Source organism: Lipotes vexillifer, unplaced genomic scaffold, assembly GCF_000442215.2.
Source record: "Lipotes vexillifer unplaced genomic scaffold, Lipotes_vexillifer_v1.1 scaffold2435, whole genome shotgun sequence".
NCBI classification, from domain to species: Eukaryota; Metazoa; Chordata; class Mammalia; order Artiodactyla; family Lipotidae; genus Lipotes; species Lipotes vexillifer.
The window spans coordinates 318,259-339,844 of record NW_006769857.1 but is presented as its reverse complement, the minus strand read 5'-3'; the positions used below and the strand labels follow the sequence as shown (position 1 = coordinate 339,844).

Sequence of the window (21,586 nt, the reverse complement as noted above, 5' to 3'; positions counted from 1 at the left end):
AAAGAGTGTGCTTCACGGTACTCTGCAAGAAAGACAGTAAGATGCAATAATAATCTTGCACTAAAATTGTAGGCACCATATCTCATTCATCTTTGTGCCCCCTTTGCTTATTCCTGTATAAAGAAATGCTCAACAGATGTCTATGGAATGAATGATTTCATCTGACAGTGTGTTCAGTCTAGAGGTGGACGCATTCACAAAAGAAAACCATATTAGGGCTAAACATTTATCAAGTGCTTACCATGTGCCAGGCTCTAGTCTACTGTGTAACAAGAAATACCTCATTAATCTTCCCACTCACTCCGCGAGGCACAATCTAGTCACCCTTATTTTTACAGATAAGGAAACAGAGGACTGAGAAGTTTCCAAGGATTTCACGGTAGGAGGGGTCAGAGTTGGAATAAAACGCCAAGGAGTCCAGTTGCAGAGCCTGTGTGATTAACCGTTACACTAGCTGCCTCTCATGGTCAACAGCTGAGATGTAGGGGAGCCCTAAATACGTGGAAATTCTTACCCAGATCAGACCAACCTCTGACAGGTGATAGCTGTACATAGCTATCTAGTATTTTGATGTATAATTAGAAAATAATTTTGTGATGGTGTCTACAGGTATATATTTCTTGTTTTCAGTTCATCAAAAATAAATGAAAACAATAAACATAACAACTTTAGATGCCGTAAAAGTCACCCAAGAACAAAGTTATTCAAATTGCTAAAGTTTTCCCTCAATATAAATAGTCATTATTTTTCTTGCCTGCTACTATTTGGAAATAATAAAAGTTTCAGTAGCAAATAAAAGGTTTTCATTAAAGCTGAGAAAGCTTTTCCATCATTACTGAAGCAGTTTATATTTATTACATTTTAAGAATAAAGTGGCAATAAAGTGCAGTTGTACAACAAAACAGAAATTTTAAATTTCTAAAATTCCACCAATCAATAAGGGATGCCCTGATGCTTTCTTTTGGTGCTTCCTTTGAGTTCCACTGCTTCCTTAATTACAGCAGGAAACACTTGACATAAAAATTGCAAAGGCCCTGTGCTGACTTCGTTCCAATAGAGTTTGGAGTAAATAAAAATGGTCTTAAAAACTTCTGCCAAAGATTATAATAGAGACTTTGATTCTGAGCTGCATTGTAATTTGGAGGAAGTCAACTATAAAATACTGTTTCTGGCACTGCCATCTCTAATGAAACTGTTTTAGAGTGGAAAATTTCAATTGATAGTCCCTCTACTTTGTTCTGTCTCATCCTGAGTTGCTGTTTGTTTGTGTGGGTGTTTGTGGGTTGTGCACTAGTCCTAAAGGTGGAATGGGGATTTTTATACCTCTCAGTCATGCATGAGGATAAAATGATATGGCTCTTCTGACTCCTTCAAAGGATCCTCACTGAATCCATGTGGACTGCGCTCCCTGTGTGAAAGATATGCTTGGCTCTGAGTAGAGATAGTCACACTCATCTGTAAGTTTGCTTTGAGGAACTGGAAGAATGGGAAGCATTATAGTTTACAACAAAATAAAAATGCAGATGATGCTGTATGTTTGGAAAGATTGTTTGAAGGTTTAGAAGCTTTTTTTTTTGGTTTAGACTTTTTAATTTATATCTTTTTAATGTAAAGAAGTGTTTCTGTAGTAACAGAGTATACTGAATTGTGGTATAGAAAGAATGAACACATCCTTAGTACTCCCTGATCACTCAGTCCTATTTCATCAAAGGCAGGGTACAAAGTGCTATAGGTAAAATTGTCAATTTTTAGATAGTGGATGTGTATATATAAAAGTGACAAAGACTATAAACCCACTATGTCATTTACATATGGAGTATCCATTGCACTTTGTCTCTGCCTTTTTTTTCAATCCAACATGGTATTGTTTATTATTTTTAAAAAATTGAGATATAATTAACATATTAGTTGCAGGTATACAACGTAATGATTTGATATTTGTATATATTGCAAAATGATCACCACAAATACCAAATGATCTCACTTATATGTGGAACCTAAAACAACAACAGCAAAAACAGCAACAAAATGAGCTCATAGATATAGAGAACAGATTGATGGTGGCTATGGGTAGGGGATGGGGGGTAGAAAAATGGGTGAAGGTGTTTAAAAGGTACAGACTTCCAGTTATAAAGTAAATAAGTCTTCTGGATGTAATGTACATCGTGGTGACAATAGTTAATAATACTGTATTTTAAATTTGAAAGTGGCTAAGGGAATAGATCTTAAAAGTTCTCATCACACACACACAATATGTAACTATGTATGGTGTTGGATGTTAATGAGACTTATTATGGTATCTCTGCCTTCCTAGCAAACAGTGTAGTACTTTGTATGACAGTAGTAGGGTTCTCGTCTCTTTGTCGCTCACCACTCCTACCACCAAAATTATCTGTGACACAGAATTTCAGATTTGAAGTAATTAAACATTTCAACTCAAATTGGGTAGTTTCTATTTACCCTCCTATTAAATATTAACAATTTGACTTCAAGGAGTAAATTGTTTCTGATTAAATGAGGTGAATTGAACATGCTGATTTGTCTTGATTTCCTCTCTGATAATTTTGTTATAGAGTCTGTTCTTTTTTTTTTATAGGAGGGATGTCTTCTCTTATCCCTTGGCTTGACAAACCTGTTCACATAACTAGATGGGAATGGAAAGGGATTTGTTGTTTGTTATACAGCATCACTCAATTCTTTGAATTTTTCAGAGTTATATGCCAAAAATCACATAGTGATCTGTCACCAAAATTTTTTTTTCACTGATTTTTCAAATTACAGCTCAATTAGGTCCTCCTTTAGTTGTGTTGGAAGCAAAGGCTTGGAAACTACTTGCAATCATATTTATTGACAAGTCAAGAAAACCATTTATTGTATCAACATCTACATAATACTTCAAATTGTCCCTTTGTCTCAGATGTTTTTCTAAGTTAAGTACACCCTAAGAAGACACCATATGGTGAGAGGTGTGCCTTTCTTTTGTGAAAGTAGAGAGATGATTATAAAACGGAAAGGAGGGAGGTGGATCAACATGGCTTGGAGGTGCATTTTTAGGCAGACCAGTTTTAGGAGAGTACAGAGGAAACCTGAGCGTCTAGAAATTGATTCCCTTCAAACAATCCTTGCCTGGGTTCCCCTAGGAAAGTCTCTGGGTATCCAGAGACTTCTGGTTTAGCACACAGGGTGCTGTCAAATGCAGGATGCTGTAGCAGTCCATACTTCCTTTCTCCCAGTCTACTGAAGAAAGGACTCTCTAGCTGTAAGAAGTAGAGACTTCCCCAACTTATCTTGATTATTAATAGCTATGAAAAGTTTTTCAGGGAGACAAGAAAATAAAACATTTCTGACTCAATTTTCAATTCTAAAGTCAACCTCAAATAGTCTTGACCTGGGGTGTTTATGTATTTTCAAGACTTTTAGTTTCCAGAAATATCATTTTCAATGAAAACTTCAGATTCTGGAATATAGTACTTAAATAATCTTTTAAACTTTAGTTGCTGATTTTGGTACAGACCAAGAGAAGTAGGATGCAGACTGAATTTCCCTCCAATGGCTTACTCAGTTCCCCACACAAATAGCTGAAAATATTGTATGCTTTGGAATGATTCCATAAATGTCCATCAGTTTAAAATAAACTGTCAAATTAGGTGGGGGTAAAATTCGTGAAAAAGAAAAGAAAATAGGATTCCACATCCATATTGGTTTGCAAGTGTCTTTCATCAACTTTCTCTAAACTTGAAATCCCAAAGCATCTATTATGATTATGATTTATGTTTTTAAAAAGGATGAGGAAAGAGGAGAGTCAGTTGAGTCATTCAGAGTGAAACCCTTGGCACTACGGAAAAGGACATACATTCATGCTTTCAATTAAAGTAAACGATTTAAGGTAAATGTATTTATCTATACTTATCTCATTAATTTAATTTTTTGTTTAAGTGATCAGTTATTGGTCCTGATGTTACCGACCAGGGTTCTTGGTCTCCTGAATCAATAGAAATTGGTCAGAGGCCAGACAAGAAATTCAGGCAAGGCTTTACTGGGGCCCCTGCTGCAGGAGGTGGGGCGTGAGAACAAACAACAGATTCCCATGCTTGCTCTCTCCCTGAGGCGGGGCTGGCGAGCTTGTTCCTTATATGGGGTGAGGGTAGGGATGTGTCCAAAGGTCAGGCCAGAGGGGTGGCTTAGGTGTTTTGCCCACCCCTTAGGTGGTGGTGTGTGCAGGGGGCGTGTGCAGTACCCTGCTTTTGCTCTGGGCTCTTCAAAAGTGGCAGCTGGGATTTTTGGTCTCTTTGTATCTTTTGTCCAGAATTTGCCCCAACTGCGCATGCATGCCGTTATTTTTAGTCCCATATAGTTTCTTTGTATTTTGTTGCTAGAGGAAAGGTGTGTCCAGGTGCAAGCATTGCAGCACTGCAGCAAAGGGCCCCAGGTGCCAGCCTGTCTCATTCCCCCCTGAGAGACTCTACATCCTTATTCTTAAGCGGTAAGGGGCCGAAGCTGTCTTTTTCTGAAACTGCTTCCTGCTGGACAGGTGCCGCAGACCCTAGCCTACCCTAGAGGTGTAGAAGTCCCTTGCTGACTGTTCCAAGGACCTGTAGGGACCTGGGCCACCCTCTGCTGGAATGGGTTGAATCCCTTGAGCCATCATGAGCCTTACTTCAAACTGTTGGAGCCTGAAGACACAAACTCATTCAAAAGGTTAAATAAAAAAGGGCTAGAAAGGGGAAGAACAACAATAGCCATTAAAGGGCCTAAAAGGGAAGGAACCATGTTAACTTTGGGAGGGTTTTTATTTTTTAACTGTTGACCAGACAGTGGAGGCGATATTGCCCCTGCCAAAATTGTGAAACCACTCTGCCTGGGCGTATATTTTCTTCATATTAATTTTTACCTATTCTGTCACATTGATCCAAGTGCAGCAGGAAGTATTAGTTATCGCACAAACTCTACCTTGTTCTACCAGAAGGTAATCAAGGGCCAGCCAATTGTCAAGAGCCACATCAGCCAAGGAAACAAGAGAGGTCCCAAGTCCCGTTAAGGCTTCAAATAGGAGCCAACTCACTACATCCATTATTTTACTTACCTGTTGATGGTGCCTGGCTTTTGAATAGGTATCTCAGCTCTTCCACTGGTGTATTGTTCAACTGTTTTGACCTGTGGGGTTTCTGGAGGTAAAAGCTTTAGTCTGGACAAACGTACCCAACTAGATACCCCTTGCAGTTTGACAGCAGCGGGGGTGGTTAAAGTTACTTTATAGGGGCCCTTCCATTTTGGCAATCATTGGTCTTCGGGGGACCCCTCTTTCCAGGTTTTAAGAAGAGCTTGGTCCTTGGGGTTTATTTGTAAAGGAATTGCTCCTTCCTCTGTATTTTTAGTGGGAGCTGTCAGTGCCTTGTTGGCATAGTCCTGGATTGCCTTCTGAACCTGTCCTACATTAATAATATATCTCAGGGCCTCGTTCACTTCCTCATCCAGTAGAATGTTAGTAGTATAAAAATCCTGCCCCCCCACAGGTCGTTTCAAATGGGCTAAGCCTCAGACCACTCCTGGGGGCTACACAGACCCTGAGGAGTACAATAGGAAGAAGCTGGTCCAGGGTTCATGAGTGTCTTGGCAGAACTTTTCTAGGTTTTCTTTAAAGTATGGTTCATTTTCTCTACCTTGCCTGAAGACTGGGGGTGTCGAGAGGTGTGTAGCTTGTAGTCTATCCCTAGGACCATTGTGAGCCCCTGTGTGATTTTGACTATAAAAGAGGGCCTGTTATCACTCTGGAGGGACTTTGGAAGTCCAAACCAAGGATTTATTTCTTTTAAAAGGTACTAACAGACTTCCATAGCCTTTTCAGATTGGGTGGGAAAGGCTTCAACCCATCCTGTGAAAGTATCAACAAACACCAGAAGTTATTTTTATCCTGATCGTGGGGGCATTTGGGTGAAATCTAACTGCCAGTCTTCCCCCGATGTGTCCCTCGGCACTGAATTGGCCTGAGTAATGAAGTGGGGTTTGGATGGGTCTGTGGGTTATTATGGGCACATAAATCACAGGCAAGCATTACTTGTTTTTCTGTTCTTTTAAGCCCCTTCCCTGAAAAAGCCTTTTGCATCAAGTCCCATAGTGCATCCCTCCCATAGTGGGTGGCATCATGTAAGCTCTTAGTGAGTTTCCATTGCTGGGCCTCAGGGATTAGAACCTTATCCTCCTTTTTATACCAGCCTGTGCTTCCCTTCTCATAGCCCCATTTCTCAGCATTTTCTTGTTCCTGTGGGGAATACTGGGGAAGGCTAGGGAGCTCAGGGGGTCCAATCACTAGAGCCATAACTTGTTCAGATTCCTGCAGTTGAGCTGCCTGTTCTGCAATTTGATCAGCTTTGCTGTTCCCTTGGCTCACTAAATATCCATCCCTCTGATGGTCCCTACAGTGGGTTACTGCTACCTGGGTTGGGAGCTGCACTGCTTCTAAAAAAGCCAGAATCAAATCTTTATGTTTTATGGGGGAATTTCTAGCGGTTAACATTCCTCTTTCTTTCCAAATGGCAGCATGAGCATGTAGCATGTGGAACCCATATTCAGAGCCAGTGAAAATATTTAATTTCTTATCCTTCCCTAATTGCAAAACTCTCGTTAATGCACTTAGTTCAGCCTTCTGGGCTGATGGCTGGGGTGGCAGGGCCTTGACTTCTGTGACTTGGTCTAGACTAGCTATGGCATACCCCGCCTTTCGGGTTCCCATTTCTACAAAACTGCTCCCATCAGTAAACCTTTCAACCTCGGGGCTGTCAGGAGGCTCATCGAGAAGATCAGACCTGCTGGAGTAAGTTTGTTCTCTGGTCTCTATACACTGATGCAATAAGTATCCACCCTTGGCCACTGGAAGCAGAATTGCTGGGTTCAGCATTTGGCACACCATTAAGGTAATGTCAGGGGTGTCCATTAGGAGGGCCTGATATCTTGTTACCCTTTCCCCCGCGGTCAACTAGTGATGTCCTTTGACCTCCAGCACAGATTGTACCTGATGAGGGGTTAACAAATCTAAGTGTTGTCCCAGGTGAGCTTGGAAGCTTCATTAACCAACAGGGCTGTGGCTGCCACTGCCCGCAGGCAGCTTGGCCATCCCAGGGCCACTGAGTCCAGTTGTTTTGAAAAGTAAGCCACTGGTCTCTGATCCGGTCCCAGCTTTGGGGTCAGGACTCCTAGAGTTATCCCTGCCCTCTCGTGAACTTACAGGGTAAAGGGCTTGTCCAAATTTGGAAGCCCCAGTGCTGGTGTTCTACTCAACTCAGTCTTTAGAGTCTAAAAGCCCCACTGGTGGTCCCTATTCCATCGAAGGGGGTCCCTTTCTTCTCCCTTTAGAGCCTCATATAAGGGTTTTGCTATTAGGCCATAATTTAGAATCAAGGTACGACAGAACCCAGCCATCCTGAGAAAGCCTCAGAGTTGCCTCTGTCACCCAGCTCAGAAAGACTACCGGGTTTTCATCTTTCTCCTGTGTAACCTCTCAGACCTTATCATAATTTACAGGCTTCACCATACACCGTCTCACTTCTTCTGATAGACAAGTAATATAATGTCTCATCCTAGCCTGGCCTACACAGTCTTCGTAGTGCCTGTGTGGGTCATGTTCTGGGATTGCATCCCCACCCACCTGATAAATTTGGTGGTAAGGATTGGTGGCCAGTAGGCCATCTACGTGCTCCCTGGCCTTTCTCAGTATACACTCCTTTTCATCCGGGGTGCAACAGTGGGCCAGAATAACCATGATGTATTTGGGAAGTCTGTCAAAAATTTTAAAAGTTTTAAAACATCCGGTTAGATAGGATCATAGGTTGCTGTGAAACAATACTTATTCCTTGAGCTAAGGTGAGGAAAAAAATCAAAATTAAATATAGATCACTTCAAGGCATAGGAACTCACACAGTCTGTTATTAAGAGCAGCATTCCAGGAAAACTTTGTTCTCTTATGAGAGAAACCAAATCCAGTCTTCCATCAACCTACTCTTAATAAAATTCATTTTCCTAATTAAATTTAATCCAGCCTTAGAAAGTCCTGACCACGTACAAAATTCTTTAACCAATGTTCCTTTTTCTCAAACCTTCTGCAACTTCATGTAGCCATATTATATCCCGTATTCTTTTCCCATTCAGAAATAGCCAGCTCTAGGAAAAAATCACCCTTTTTCCTTTAACAAAATATATTTCCATTCCTCACACTTTCTTTTTTGAAAACACACATCCTACTTTTCTTAAGCAGGCATGAACTGTCTTTTACATTAGCATTCCGTAAATTGGTAGAAAAACATCTCAAGGTGGCACCAAACAGCTTAATTTCTCTCTTATAAGAAGACAAAAGTAGGTAAATTTAGACCTGTTTAGCAATTAATGTTCTAATATTTTCTCTTATGTGAAATGGCCTGAATATTCAATGAATTCTTATAATTTAACTTAATTTAGTTTCAAATTACCAAAAATTTGGAGAGACTCTTTTAGACGGACGTTTCCAAAACATAATTATTCCTATAGAGTTTACCAAAAAGTTCTTATCCCAGTTACATTTACTTAAAAATTTAATCATATCAGTTTATTTTCCTGGTTGACAGATTTTATAACAGAAACAATATGCACTTATTGACTTCCAATAACTTTAGGTACAATGAAAGTATTATACTTAATGTTGATGGCTCTAAAGGCAGGTCTGCATTAACTAAACCCACAAGCTAAAGCCAGACAAACCAATTTCTACAGAAACAGAGATCTCACAGTTTTCCCACTTGAATTTAAAATAGCCCCTTTTTTCCCTTCAGGGTGGGGGACTATAGATGAATCAGGTAGTTCTTGGGAGCCCAGGCAGAATAGTTACATTGCAAAGGGAGAGGAGAGAGATGCAAGCCCCTCCCCTTTCCTTTTTGTTCTTTAAAATCCCGCTAAGTAACCCCAGGCTGGTGTCTCAGGTAACGTGGGCTGTGTTTGTATTTCAAAGCTTGTGTGCTCCACCGTGCCCACAATGTCAGCAGACACTTGCAGGAGCAGTTGGACAGACAAGACTACATAAAACAAAGATACCAATGACAAAACTTAAAGACACAAACAAGAAGTTTTTAGGATGAAGGGGATGGGAGTGCAGGTATGAGGACCAAGGGAGAGGTAAAGCAGGAGAGGTGATCAAGCCTGGAAGCCAGCGAGCTGTACTTTGTCTGTGGGACTGCAACCCTCAGGTGGGACTCTCACCCACATGTACACCAGTTTATAGAAATCTGCCACCTCAGCCCATTCCCAGCAGGACTTCTCTTGGTGGCAGGAAAATAAAGGTGAGAATATTGGGATGATCAGACTTCCAGCCTCTACACGACATGAGGTTTGAAACTCTATCACTCCCATAAATCTCTGGTCAGGGAGAGCCCGCTGGACCACGGTCTGCACGGTGTGAGGCGAGCCTCTCCCACCTCTGCTTGCTGCCTCTCAAGGTGAGCCATTGCCAGATGAAGGGAGCATGGTCTCACAAGCTGAGAGGAGTGATGCTTTTGCTGTCTGATGTCCACTCTCTCAGAAGGATAGGACAGAAGTAGGAGAGGACAGAGAGAGGAGAGGACAGAGAGAGAAGTAGAGATTTCAGGAAAGGGAAAGGGACAAAGGGGAAAGGAAAAGTGGTGAGAGAAAAAGGACAAAGGGGAGGGGGAAAGCATTGCCTGAATGAGGGTACTGAGGCCTCCAGGGGCCAGAAAGGCAGATTTACCAAATGTGGTGATGCTGAAACAAGAGGTTCAGGTGACCACTTGTCACCCACAGGGAAGCTGAATTTGGTGGTCCCAGAGATGCCCAGATCCTCTTCTGGGAAGGGAACAATAGTCCCTTCATGGTTGCCACAAAGTATTGGGTTGGCTGAAGAGTTTGTTTGGGTTTTTCCCATAAGATGTTACGGAAAAACCCGAATGAACATTTTAGCCAACCCAATATGTTACCGACCAGGGTTCTTGGACTCCTTAATTGATAGAAATTGGTCAGAGGCCAGACAAGAAATTCAGGCAAGGCTTTATTGGGGCCCCTGCTGCAGGAGGCGGGAGTGAGAACAAACTACAGATTCCCATGCTTGCTCTCTCTGTGACGGGGGGCTGGCGAGCTTGTTCCTTATATGGGGTGAGGGTAGGGGTGTGTCCAGAGGTCAGGCCAGAGGGGTGGCTTAGGTGTTTAGCCCACCCTTTAGGTGGTGTTGTGTGCAGGGGGCGTGTGCAGTACCCTGCTTTTGCTTGGGGCTCTTCAAAAGTGGCAGTTGGGTTTTGGGGTCTCTTTGTATCTTTTGTCCAGAATTTGCCCCAACTGAACATGCATGCAACTATTTTTAGTCCCATATAGTTTCTTTGTATTTTGTTGCTCAAGGAGAGGTGTGTCCAGGTGCGAGCATTGTAGCACTGCAGCAAAGGGTCTCAGGTCTCAAACTGTCTCACTGACTGCATTGAACAAGGCTTGGTTAGTGTCTTCAAAAGCAAATTATTTGAGTGTATGGACACTGCACTTTGATTTTCCCTTAGTTCCTTGCTTTCACCTAGCTCCATTGTTCTCAAACTTAAGCATACAAAGAATTACTGAATAGTGCGGTATACACAAAACCATGACTATAGTACTTTATTAATTAAATTTTTAAGGGTAATTTTTACCATATAGTACATTTGTATCTTGTGCTGACTAAAAAAGTCAACCCAAATGTAAGATCCAAATCGTTGCTTTTGTAGTGAGCCACAAGAAACATACTTTAAAAGTGAAGGCCATTTCAAAGTGTAGATGTACGGATCTGGATTTTTTAATAATTACTCATTGTCTGGCAGGTCTCCTCTCACTCATTCTTCTTATCTCCTGTCCCTTTTGTATGGTTAACTCTTTGTTTTTGGTCTATGGGCAGATTACCGTGAGGTGCAGTTTCTTCTTCTGCCCCGTGCTCTGGGTACTCTCTTTATAGAGTTTCATTATCCTCTTCTCATCCATCCCAACTACCTGCATGGATGTGGCAGGATCCAGAAGGTATCTGTTCCCTCTTTGGGTGGGTCATCAGTGATCCTTTTTTGTTTGTCAGCACATAATTCAGAATCAAAGTGCAGCAGTTTGCGTTTCTTTGTACCCAGGAAATATATTCTTTGTTACTTTTGTCTAAATCCATGTTACATACTTAAATTGATCACCTTTCTGATTATACCTGTATTTTGGACTGAATTGGGTCTCTTCCCTCCCCTGCAAATTCATATGTTGAAGTCCTAACACCCAGAAGCTCAGATATGACTATATTTGGAGGTAGGGTCTTTAAAGAGTTAATTAAGGTTAAATGAGGTCAGTGGGGTGGGCCCTAATCTAACATGACTGGTGTCCCTATAAGAAGAGGAGATTAGGATACAGACATGTACATACAGAGAGAGGACTATGAGAAGGTATAGAGAGAAAATGGCCAACTGTAAGCCTAAGACAGAGGCTGGAGCAAATCCTGCCCTCACGATCCTCAAAAGAAACCAACCCTGTTGACAACATGATGTTGGACTTCCAGCCTCCAGAACTGTGAGACAATACATATCTGTTTAAGCCATCCAGTCTTCAATACTTGTTATGGCAGCCCTAGCACAATAATACAACCTCTTTGCAACTCCTGATGCTTTTTATTCCCCACTTGGTCCTGCTAAAGCTGAAGATGGTTTTTATGAGAAGTGTAGGGTCACTGAGAATAAACGATTGAACAATATGAGGGTCATAGGGAGTGGAGACTGGAAGCCAGAGGTTCAAAAATGTAGATAAAAATAAAAGCAAATGGAAAATGTGATTAAAGGACTAGTGAGGAGAAATAATTATGGCAGTAAGTCAATGATCTCTACTGGTAAGTATTAAGCTTTTCTTTTGTTAAGTCTGATTAGTAATCAAATTACTTCCCACCTCTCCATCTGACACTAGTTGGGGTAGAAAACTGAACCTTTTAAGCTGGTGATCCATTTTTCTGTGACTGTTATTATTTCTTATAATAATAATAAACATTTATAAATTAATGAATATTCTTAGGGCAAAATATTGAAACAAGGGAAGACACAGCAGGGAACTAAACAGACAATATAAATTGCACATAGTAGTTATGAAACAGCATTAAAAACTAAGGATTTTAAATTGGATTGAATCATAATGTTTTATAACAGCAGTTAATTTGGCATTCTCTATATGCCATGCATATAATATTTCATATGTGTGAATATTATGTGGCTCTCACTTTAAGAAGTTGTCTCTTTTCATAGCTTGCTCCACGATATTTATAATAATATTGTTTCTGTTGCTTAGATTCAAGTAAAACTAATCTGCTGTAAATTAGATTAATAGAAGGGATCTCAAATATCTGGGTACTAGTGACACAGGAGATTTTTAATTTTCCTCCTTGTGCTTATCTGTTTTTTGAAAATTTTCTACTTGGAGCAGAAAAATTCAAAGAGGAAAGTAAAAATTGCTTGAAATCCTACCATCCATAAATAATCCTAGTTAGCATTTTGGTCATTTTCTTTCTTCTCCATTTTCCTGTGCATTATTTCTATTTTTAAAGTGATTATTCCTATTTTAACAAAGAGCCACTGTTTTAAAAAGCTGTTTCTAAGACACTACTGTTTTAAAGTTAACCAACAAGTACCATGTGGGCCCTTCCCTCATAGTGTTCCAGTTGTCTTCATATTTCCCTTATAAACTACAAACTCTTTGAGGGTGCAGACCACACCCCTCTACCTCTTCCATGTATCCCAAGGACTTAGCTCAGTAATTGCTGACATATGTCACCTATTTTAGTGATCATTTATGGTAAGTCCCAAGAGTATGTTTGCTCATCGATTCAATTAATATTTACTGAGTGCCTACTAAATGCTAGTCAGTAAGCTACCATATTCAGCACGTATTCTGTTCCAGAAATTCATTTGAGTTCTGGAAAAGGCCTGGATAGTGAGTTTTTAAAAAAGATTTAAAAGTCACTAAGCTTCATTGAGTTTTGCCATCCTCGGGCAGCAGGGTGATTAGTAGGTATCAGTCAGGAATATGTTCAACGGCAAGTAACAGAAAACCAAATGAATACTGGCTTAAACCATAACAACACTTATTATTTATTTCACAAGTAGTCTGGAGGGAGGCAATTGTATTTTATCATAATATCAGCATCCTTACCTCTATAATTTTTGGGGTCTTTTCCTCATGCTACCAAGATGATTACCCTAGATCCATGCACAGTAGCTTTATAAAGCCATCCCAAACAGAAAGGAAAAAGATGGATGCAAAAAAGGACATTTTTTAAAAAATCTGGGAAGAGAACATTTCCAGAACTTTCCAGTAGACTTTCTTTTATATCTTGTTGCCCAGAACTGCATCAATGAACATGCCTAGTTATAAGAGAGAGAGTGGGAAAGAATAGATTTGACTTTCCTAACTTCTGTGGGCGATAGGCAAGGGAGAAGCGTTTGGGAATGGCTTCTGGTAGCCAGTCAGCAGTGTCCAGCACAGAGCTTTGGTGATGAGCTGTCTGGCTCTGGATGTGGATAGTCTGAGTTCAGATTTGCTACACAGCTGCTGTGTGACCCTACATAAATTCTGTATCATCTCTCTGATTCTTGCTTTTTTCATCCTGGTGGAACATATGTCTGCTTTGTAGGTTGTTGTGAGGATTGAATGAAATACTTTAAAGCATTTAGTACAAGGCCTGGCACATAGTAAGTGTTAATGTGCTAACTTAGTGCCTGGTAGCTTAGATGCAACATACATGAGTATGCCCAGCTTTCTGTAGGACAACTGCCATACCCAAGTCCTGAGCTAGATGTAGAGTTGGATTAACTGGACAAGGCATCCTAGAGAGATTAAATTTTGGGGGGTGAGTTTTGAAAGAGGGGAGAAACATCTGGACACATTTAAGGAAAGTACAAAGTACTCTCTAAAAACATAGTATTATAATTACAATCATCACTGCCAGGGCAATAGTAGCCAGTTGTGACTTCGAATAAGTGAGAGAAGACAATAACATTGCTTGTTTATTTAGCTGACAAGCTCTTGGGAGCAGGCAAGGCATTTTTTTTTGCTATAAAACCAAAGCAAAAGCTGACCTGGCCTGAGAAGTCGGTACCTCAAATTTGGTTTTGTCTCTAACTTCCACTTACTTTCTCTTGCTCATTTTTTGGAACCTCAGGTACAATAACAAGTGTGCACGCAAGGATTTTCTTTTTTAACTGAAAGGTCTTTGCCTTCAATTCTAAGTCAGAAATTAATTTCAGATTTATTTCTGTTCATCTCCTAAACCTTTTCAAAAGTGAGTTTGAGTATTTCTTCTCCTTGAAATTGGAATCTCTGTCTTGAACTGCCAGAAAATGACTCTTTCACCACAATTCACAGGCATTTACATAAGGTTATAACTGTTAAATTCTTTCTTACAAAGCCTCCTTTCCCCTCAGTCAAACTTGAGACGGAGAGCTTTGACCTTCGCTGGAATCTTCCAGAATTGGATGTATGCTTAGGGAGTGGGTGAGGCTGATCTCAGGCTACAGTCTGTGGAGAGGGGTTTGAGGTTCTAGTCCTTAGTGAGGTTGTTGACTCAGGGGAGGGAAAAAGTCTGAAGTTTCAGGGCCAAATGCAAGAGCACGGAGCAGGAAGCAGATCCCAAAGTCCTATGACAGGAACCAGGGGGCTCAAGAAGGAAGCTGGGAGATGGGACCCAAGGAAATGAGGAAAGTGTAGTGGAGAGTGTGGGCAGAAGGCTAGAGCATTGCAAAGGAGATACGAGCAAGGGATTGAAGTATTCTCAGGGTTGGAACTGTCTGAAAGTTGTCCTTATTTTTTTTGTGTTTTTCTAAGTGAAAAGGAATGATATTCCAAAAGGAAACTCAATGTTTCATTTAAAAAATATGAGATAAGCATGCTACAGTAGAGAGAGGAATACTTTTGGAGGCAGAAAGACATAGGTTTGAATTTCAGTTATGCCTTATGTGAACTCAAGAAGTGAATTTCTTTGTGTCTCACTTTCCTCATTCAAAGATGGGGCAAATAAATACCTCCTTTGCAGGACTGTTGGCACATATTTGAGAGTCCGTGAATGGCAGCTGGTGTGTATTTACTTGATCTTTGTGCAAAACATATGCTGCTTAAGTCTTTTTTGGTCTGTTTTTCTTTCTCTAGTTTTATTTTTCCAGCCTGTTGAGATATAATTGACAAATAACACCATGTAAGTTTAAGCTGTACAATAGTGATGATTTTAGATATGTATATATTATGAAGTGATTACTATAATAAGATTAGTTAACACATCCCTAAGATTTAATTCTCAAAGTACATCAACCAAAAATACATAAATATACAGCTCAAAATAAGCAGAGATAGCCTAAACTAATTGGAAGGGAAAACAAGGAATGTATTTCCAGACCATAAATCACTTTCTTGTTCAATTAAACTAATTTATTTTAAATAGTAACCTGTTCTTAAATTCATGAATTTTTACAGTAAAAATGAGCACTGATCCACCTATTCATAACCCCGTAAATGAGGCTTCCCCTTTAAAGAAACCATGATCTGGACAACTGAGAATTTTTATAAAAATGGAAACTCTAACCCGGAGCATTTTTACTTCTCCAGAATACTTACTTTTCTTATCTAATTCAAGAATTCAGGACAAACTCAGGAAACTTCATCATTACTTTGACATTGACAAATGCTAGAAGGACTGGTGAGATATTATGAGTACTTTTTTTAATGATTGATCATTTAAAATTTAGTCAACCTCTTTAACCTTTGACCAGATGTCCTTACTGTTTTAAACCTTACTACTGCACATAAGAATTATATTTTTGAGGAATGAAAAGATTTTTAAAGGGGTTGATTATATTACCCTTTCCCACCCAACATGTGTGGTAGCTTTATTGGTGTTGCCCTCATTAGTGGCTGTTTGTTTTTGTTTTATTTTAAGTGGGCTCTTTGCATCTATCCAAGATTATATTCCAAGGTCAAGTATCAATAGTGATCAGAATTCTAAGCCAAGACAACCCACTAAAGCCTATTTGACATATAATACGTAACTGATTTAATTGAAGATTTAATAATACTACAGAACTCAACTCTCTTTGGTTGTGCTAATTCTATGGTAAATAATTAACAAGTTTCAACTTGAGTACTGGGAATTTGTGCTCTGTCTCTCTGGGACATTTTGTATATGATCTTCCCCCTTCTTAGCATGAGTCTGGATAGCACCTCTGCCCCTGTCATCACCCATTTACATTTTACTCCCTCCCTCAACACTTGACTTGTCATTCAAGACCCAGTTCAGATTTCAGTTCTTCTGGGATACCCATCCTGTGTGGGCATAGTTCACTTGTTTGTGAAATGGGATTAAAAATCCGATGCATAGAGTGTTTTGAAGATTAAATGAGTTCATGCATGCTAGGCATGATAAACCGTTATGATTGTATCACATCATCAGACTATCCTGCCATTACAGGCATACCTCATTTTATTGTGCTTCACTTTATCGAGCTTCAAGGATATTGTGTTTTTTTACAAATTGAAGGTTTGTGACAGCCCTCCATGGAGCAGTTTATTGGCACCATTTTTTCCAACAGCATTTGTTCATTTCATGTCTCTGTATCACACTTTGGTAACTCTTGCAATATTTCAAACTTTTTCATTATTGTATTTGTTATCATGATCTGTGATCAGTGAACTCTGATGTTACCACTGTAACTGTTTTGGGGCTCCATGAACCAGCCCTGTAAGATGGCAAGCCTAATTGATAAATGTTGTGTGTGTTCTGACTGCTCTACTGACCAGATGGTCCCCTATCTCTCTCCCTCTCCTTGGACCTCCCTATTCCCTGAGACACAACAATATTGAAATTAGGCCAATTAATAACCCTACAATGACCTCTAAGTGTTCAAGTGAAAGAAGAGTCATACATCTCTCACTTTAAATCAAAAGCTAGAAACGATTAAGCTTAGTGAGAAGCGTAAGTCAAAAGCCCAAGGTGGGCTGAAAGCTAAGCCTCTTGTGCCAAACAGTCAGCCAAGTTGTGAATGCAAAGGACAAGTTCTTGAAGGAAATGAAAATTGCTACTCCAGTGGACACATGTATGATAAGAAAGTGAAACAGGCTTATCGCTGATATGGAGAAAGTTTCAGTGATCTGGATAGAAGGTCAAGCCAGCCACGGCATTCCCTTAAGCCAAAGCCTAATCCAGAGCAAAGCCCTAAGTCTCTTCAATTTTATGAAAGCTGAGAGAGGTGAGGAAGCTGCAGAGTTTGGTTCACGAGGTTTAAGATGTCATCTTCATAACATACAAGTGCCAGGGAAAGCAGCAAGTGCTGTTGTAGAAGCTGCAGCAAGTTAACCAGATCTAGCTAAGATAATTCATGAAGGTGTTGCCCCTTTTTTTTTTTTTTCTTGCTTTACCATTGCTTTAATGCACTTAAAATTTTATCTACATTAATTGGGAACAAAAAACCAAAAATAGACATTTCTTTGTTTTTCATAAATAACTACTCTCCATATTTGATAAAAATCTCAAAGCATTATTTTAACTTCCCACAAATATAATACATACAATTTTTTTTCTGAAATAATAAGGTCAGCAAATTAAGTATCTTGACACTAATATAACCATGTACAACTGCTATTCTACTGACTTCCAGGAACAAAGCAAAAGCAGAAAACTTTAACTACACTAAACAACAGATTTTCAATGTAGACGAAACAGCCTTATATTGGGAGAAGATGCCATCTAGGACTTTCATAGCTAGAGAGGAGAAGTCAATGCCTGGCTTCAAAGCTTCAAAGGACAGGCTGACTCTCCTGTTAGGAGCTAATGCATCTGGTGACTTTAAGCTGAAGCCAATGCTCATTTACCATTCAGAGAATCCTAGGGCCCTTAAGAATTATGTGAAATCTACTCTGCCTCTGTTCTGTCAATGGAACAACAAAGCCTGGATGACAGCACATCTGTTTACAACATGGTTTACTAAATATGTTTAGCCCACTGTTGAGACCTCCTGCTCAAAAAAAACAATTCCTTTCAAAATACAATTGCTCATTGACAATGCACCTGGTAACCCAAGACCTCTGATGGAGATGTATGGTGAGATTAATGTTGTTTTCATGCCTGCTAGCACAGTATCCTTTCTGCAGCCCATGGATCAAGGAGTAATTTCAATTTTCAAGTCAATTATTTAAGAAATATATTTAAGAAATAAGATTCTTATTATTTGATAGGATTCACTATTCTAGATGTCATTAAGAACATTTGTGATTCATGGGAAGAGTCAAAATATTAACATTAACAGAAGTTTGGAAGAAGTTGATTCCAGCCCTCATGGATGACTTTGAGGGGTTCAAGACTTCAGTGGAGGAATGAACTGCAGATGTGGTGAAAATAGCAAGAGAACTAGAATTAGAAGTGGGGCCTGAAGATGTGACTGAATTGCTGAACTCTCACGGTAAAATTTTAATGGTTGAGGAGTTGTATCTTATGGATGAGCAAAGAAAGTGGTTTCTTGAGACTGAACCTACTCCTGGTGAAGGTGTTGTGGAGATTGTTGACAGTAAAGGATTTAGAATATTATATAAACTTAATTGATAAAGCAGTGACAAGGTTTGAGGGGATTGACTCCAATTCTGAAAGAAGTTCTCTGAGTAAAATGCTATCAAACAGCATTACATGCTGCAGAGAAATTGTTCATGAAAGAAAGAGTCAATTGATGTAAACTTCATTGTTGTCTTATTTTAAGAAACTGCCACAGCCAACAACCTTCAGCACCCACCACCCTGCAGTCAACATCAACATCAATGTCAACATCAAGGCAAGACCCTCCACTAGCAAAAAGATTACTCACTGAAGGCTCAGATTATGTGGTTAGCACATTTTTTTAGCAATAAAGTATTTTTAAATTAAGGTATTACTCTTTTTAATATAATGCTATTGCACACTTAATAGACTACAATTATGTTGTAAACATAACTTCTTTATGCACCAGGAAAGCAAAAATTTCATGTAACTCACTTTATTATGATATTTGCTTTATTGCCATAGTCGCCTTATTGTGATGATCTGGAACCAAACCTACAATATCTCTGAGGTATGCCTGTGTTTCCTCTTGGTTTTAAATAATTTGAGGGCAGGGACTTTGTAACCTTACAACTGCCCGGGGCCTGTTACCTAATAAGCACTCTGTATTTGTTGCATAAAATAATTGTATGAAACTCCTTCATGTCTGGCAGCTGGCATGCTGACCACCCTCCTCTCAGTTTTATCCTCTGGCCTTTGAAACACAGTGGAATCCTCCATGCTTCATATGGGGGTTCTGGAAGTGTGTGTGTGTGTGTGTGTGTGTGTGTGTGTGTGTGTGTGCACATGTGTGCAGGAGTATAGGGTAAAGACTGGGACCATGGTGCTTTCTCACCCCTGGGCCTTTGCATATATTCCCTTTTCCTAGAACAGCCAAGTTCCCTCACCCCCTCTTCACATGGCCTGGCATTTATTAGGTTTCCTTCTACTGGCTCAGACTTCATTTCATTTCTGGTTTTTTGAATTGTCCCCCTACTCTCAAGTCTTGATGTACCTCCTCTGTGATCGCAAAGCATGGTGTGTTTACCCCTTTCTGAGCACAGGCAAATGTATATATGGTTCATTTAAGGATAAAACTTTGCTAAACACTACAGTAGCGAATGATGCCATGCACTGCACTAGTGCTTTACTGGCTTTGTCTTATTTAATTTTTAATAGAAGCTCTATTATATCCCCCCTTTTACAGATGAAGAAACTGAGGATAATAGTGATTAAACAACTTGTTGAAACTTATAGAGTAAAAGTAGCAATAGAAGACTTAAACTGTATCTTTCTGTTTCCAGAGGGTGGGGTGAGTGGACAACCCACTGGTAACATGGTCTCAAAAATGATTAGAAACAGCAGGACATTTTTAAAAGAACCAGCCCTTGTGAAACTAACTTAAACTTTGGTGGACATAAACAACAGAAGTGTGATAGAAATTCTTTAGTACATTTTTAGTTTTTCCCCTCATGTGATATAGCAAAAGTACATTTAGAAAGCACAGCACTTTTTTGCCAAGTGCACAGCTGCTTGTGGACCTGCCCATAGGTGTTTGTTGATTATTCCCTGACAGGTCAACCCCATACCTAGAGCTGTCTACCATGATTATCACTGACCCAGCAGAAGGGCTGAATATTAAATACAAGCATAAAACTAGCTTTGGAAAATATGGGCATCCAGAAGCACATAGAATCAAAGTTCAATATTATTTTAGTGAATTTGAATTTTGTTTAGAAGTAATTTGAATGAGAGTTACCATAGAAATTATCAGATTAGATTATGAGAAGGGAAAAAAGAGGCTTCCCAAAGGTAATCAGCTATGACATCAAGGAGTGGCAGTATTGGTACTACTTGGTGATATTTTGCCAAAGCACTATTTACACTATTTACAATAGCCAGGACATGGAAGCCACCTAAGTGTCCATTGACAGATGAATGGATAAAGAAGATGTGGCACATATATACAGTGGAATATTACTCAGCCATAAAAAGGAATGAAATTGAGTTATTTGTAGTGAGGTGGATGGACCTAGAGTCTGTCACACAGGGTGAAGTAAGTCAGAAAGAGAAAAACAAATACCATATGCTAACAAATATATATGGAATCTAAAAAAAAAATTGGTTCTGAAGAACCTAGAGGCAGGACAGGAATGAATACGCAAACATAGAGAATGGACTTGAGGACACAGGGAGTGGGGAAGGGTAAGCTGGGACGAAATGAGAAAGTGGCATTGACATATATACACTACCAAACGTAAAATAGATAGCTAATGGGAAGCAACCGCATAGCACAGGGAGATCAGCTCGGTGCTTTGTGACCACCTAGAGGGGTGGGATAGGGAGGGTGGGAGGGAGACACAAGAGGGAGGGCATATGGGGATATATGTATACGTATAGCTGATTCACTTTGTTATACAGCAGAAACTAACACACCTTGTAAAGCAATTATAATCCAATAAAGATGTTTAAAAAAAATCTGGTCATACCATTTCCCTGCTTAAAACCCTTCACTGCTGTCACAAAACCATCCAGTCCCAGGAGCATGGGGCACACCGTCTTACAGGCCCTCCCTTTGATTTTTAAACAATTTTCCTTTACTGAGTCAAAATATCCTCCCAGAATTTTCAATCATCATCTGTGATGGTCGTACCTTCTTAGCATCCTTTACAAGCTGATTGTTCACTTATCTGATGCCCTACATGCCTTTCGTTCCCTGGGCTGAGCTCCACTGGACAGCTGTGCCTCATAGAACATAGTTCAGTTTAGTGATTAAAGCAGAGTGGTCCCTCATTTGAACGCTGAATCTGCCTTTAACTAGTTGTGAGCTAGTTATCTAACTACTCTACATCTCAGTTTACTCGTCTGTGAAGAGGGAGGATAACAGTACTTTGCAGGGTGGTTTTGAGAGTTAAAATACATAGTACATGTTATAGAGAGAGTTTACGGTACACTACAAAAAAGGGAAATGATCAATAAATACTAGTGATAAAAATGATTTGTTTCTGGAACTTTCCTGCTGGTCACCTTTCC

At 39.8% G+C, this 21,586-nt stretch overlaps 1 pseudogene; it reads left to right on the top strand.

The window, feature by feature from the left end:
* The first annotated feature begins 16,876 nt into the window (after positions 1-16,876).
* On the top strand, positions 16,877-19,958 carry LOC103076849 (tigger transposable element-derived protein 1-like; annotated as a pseudogene).
* The last annotated feature ends 1,628 nt before the right edge of the window (positions 19,959-21,586 follow it).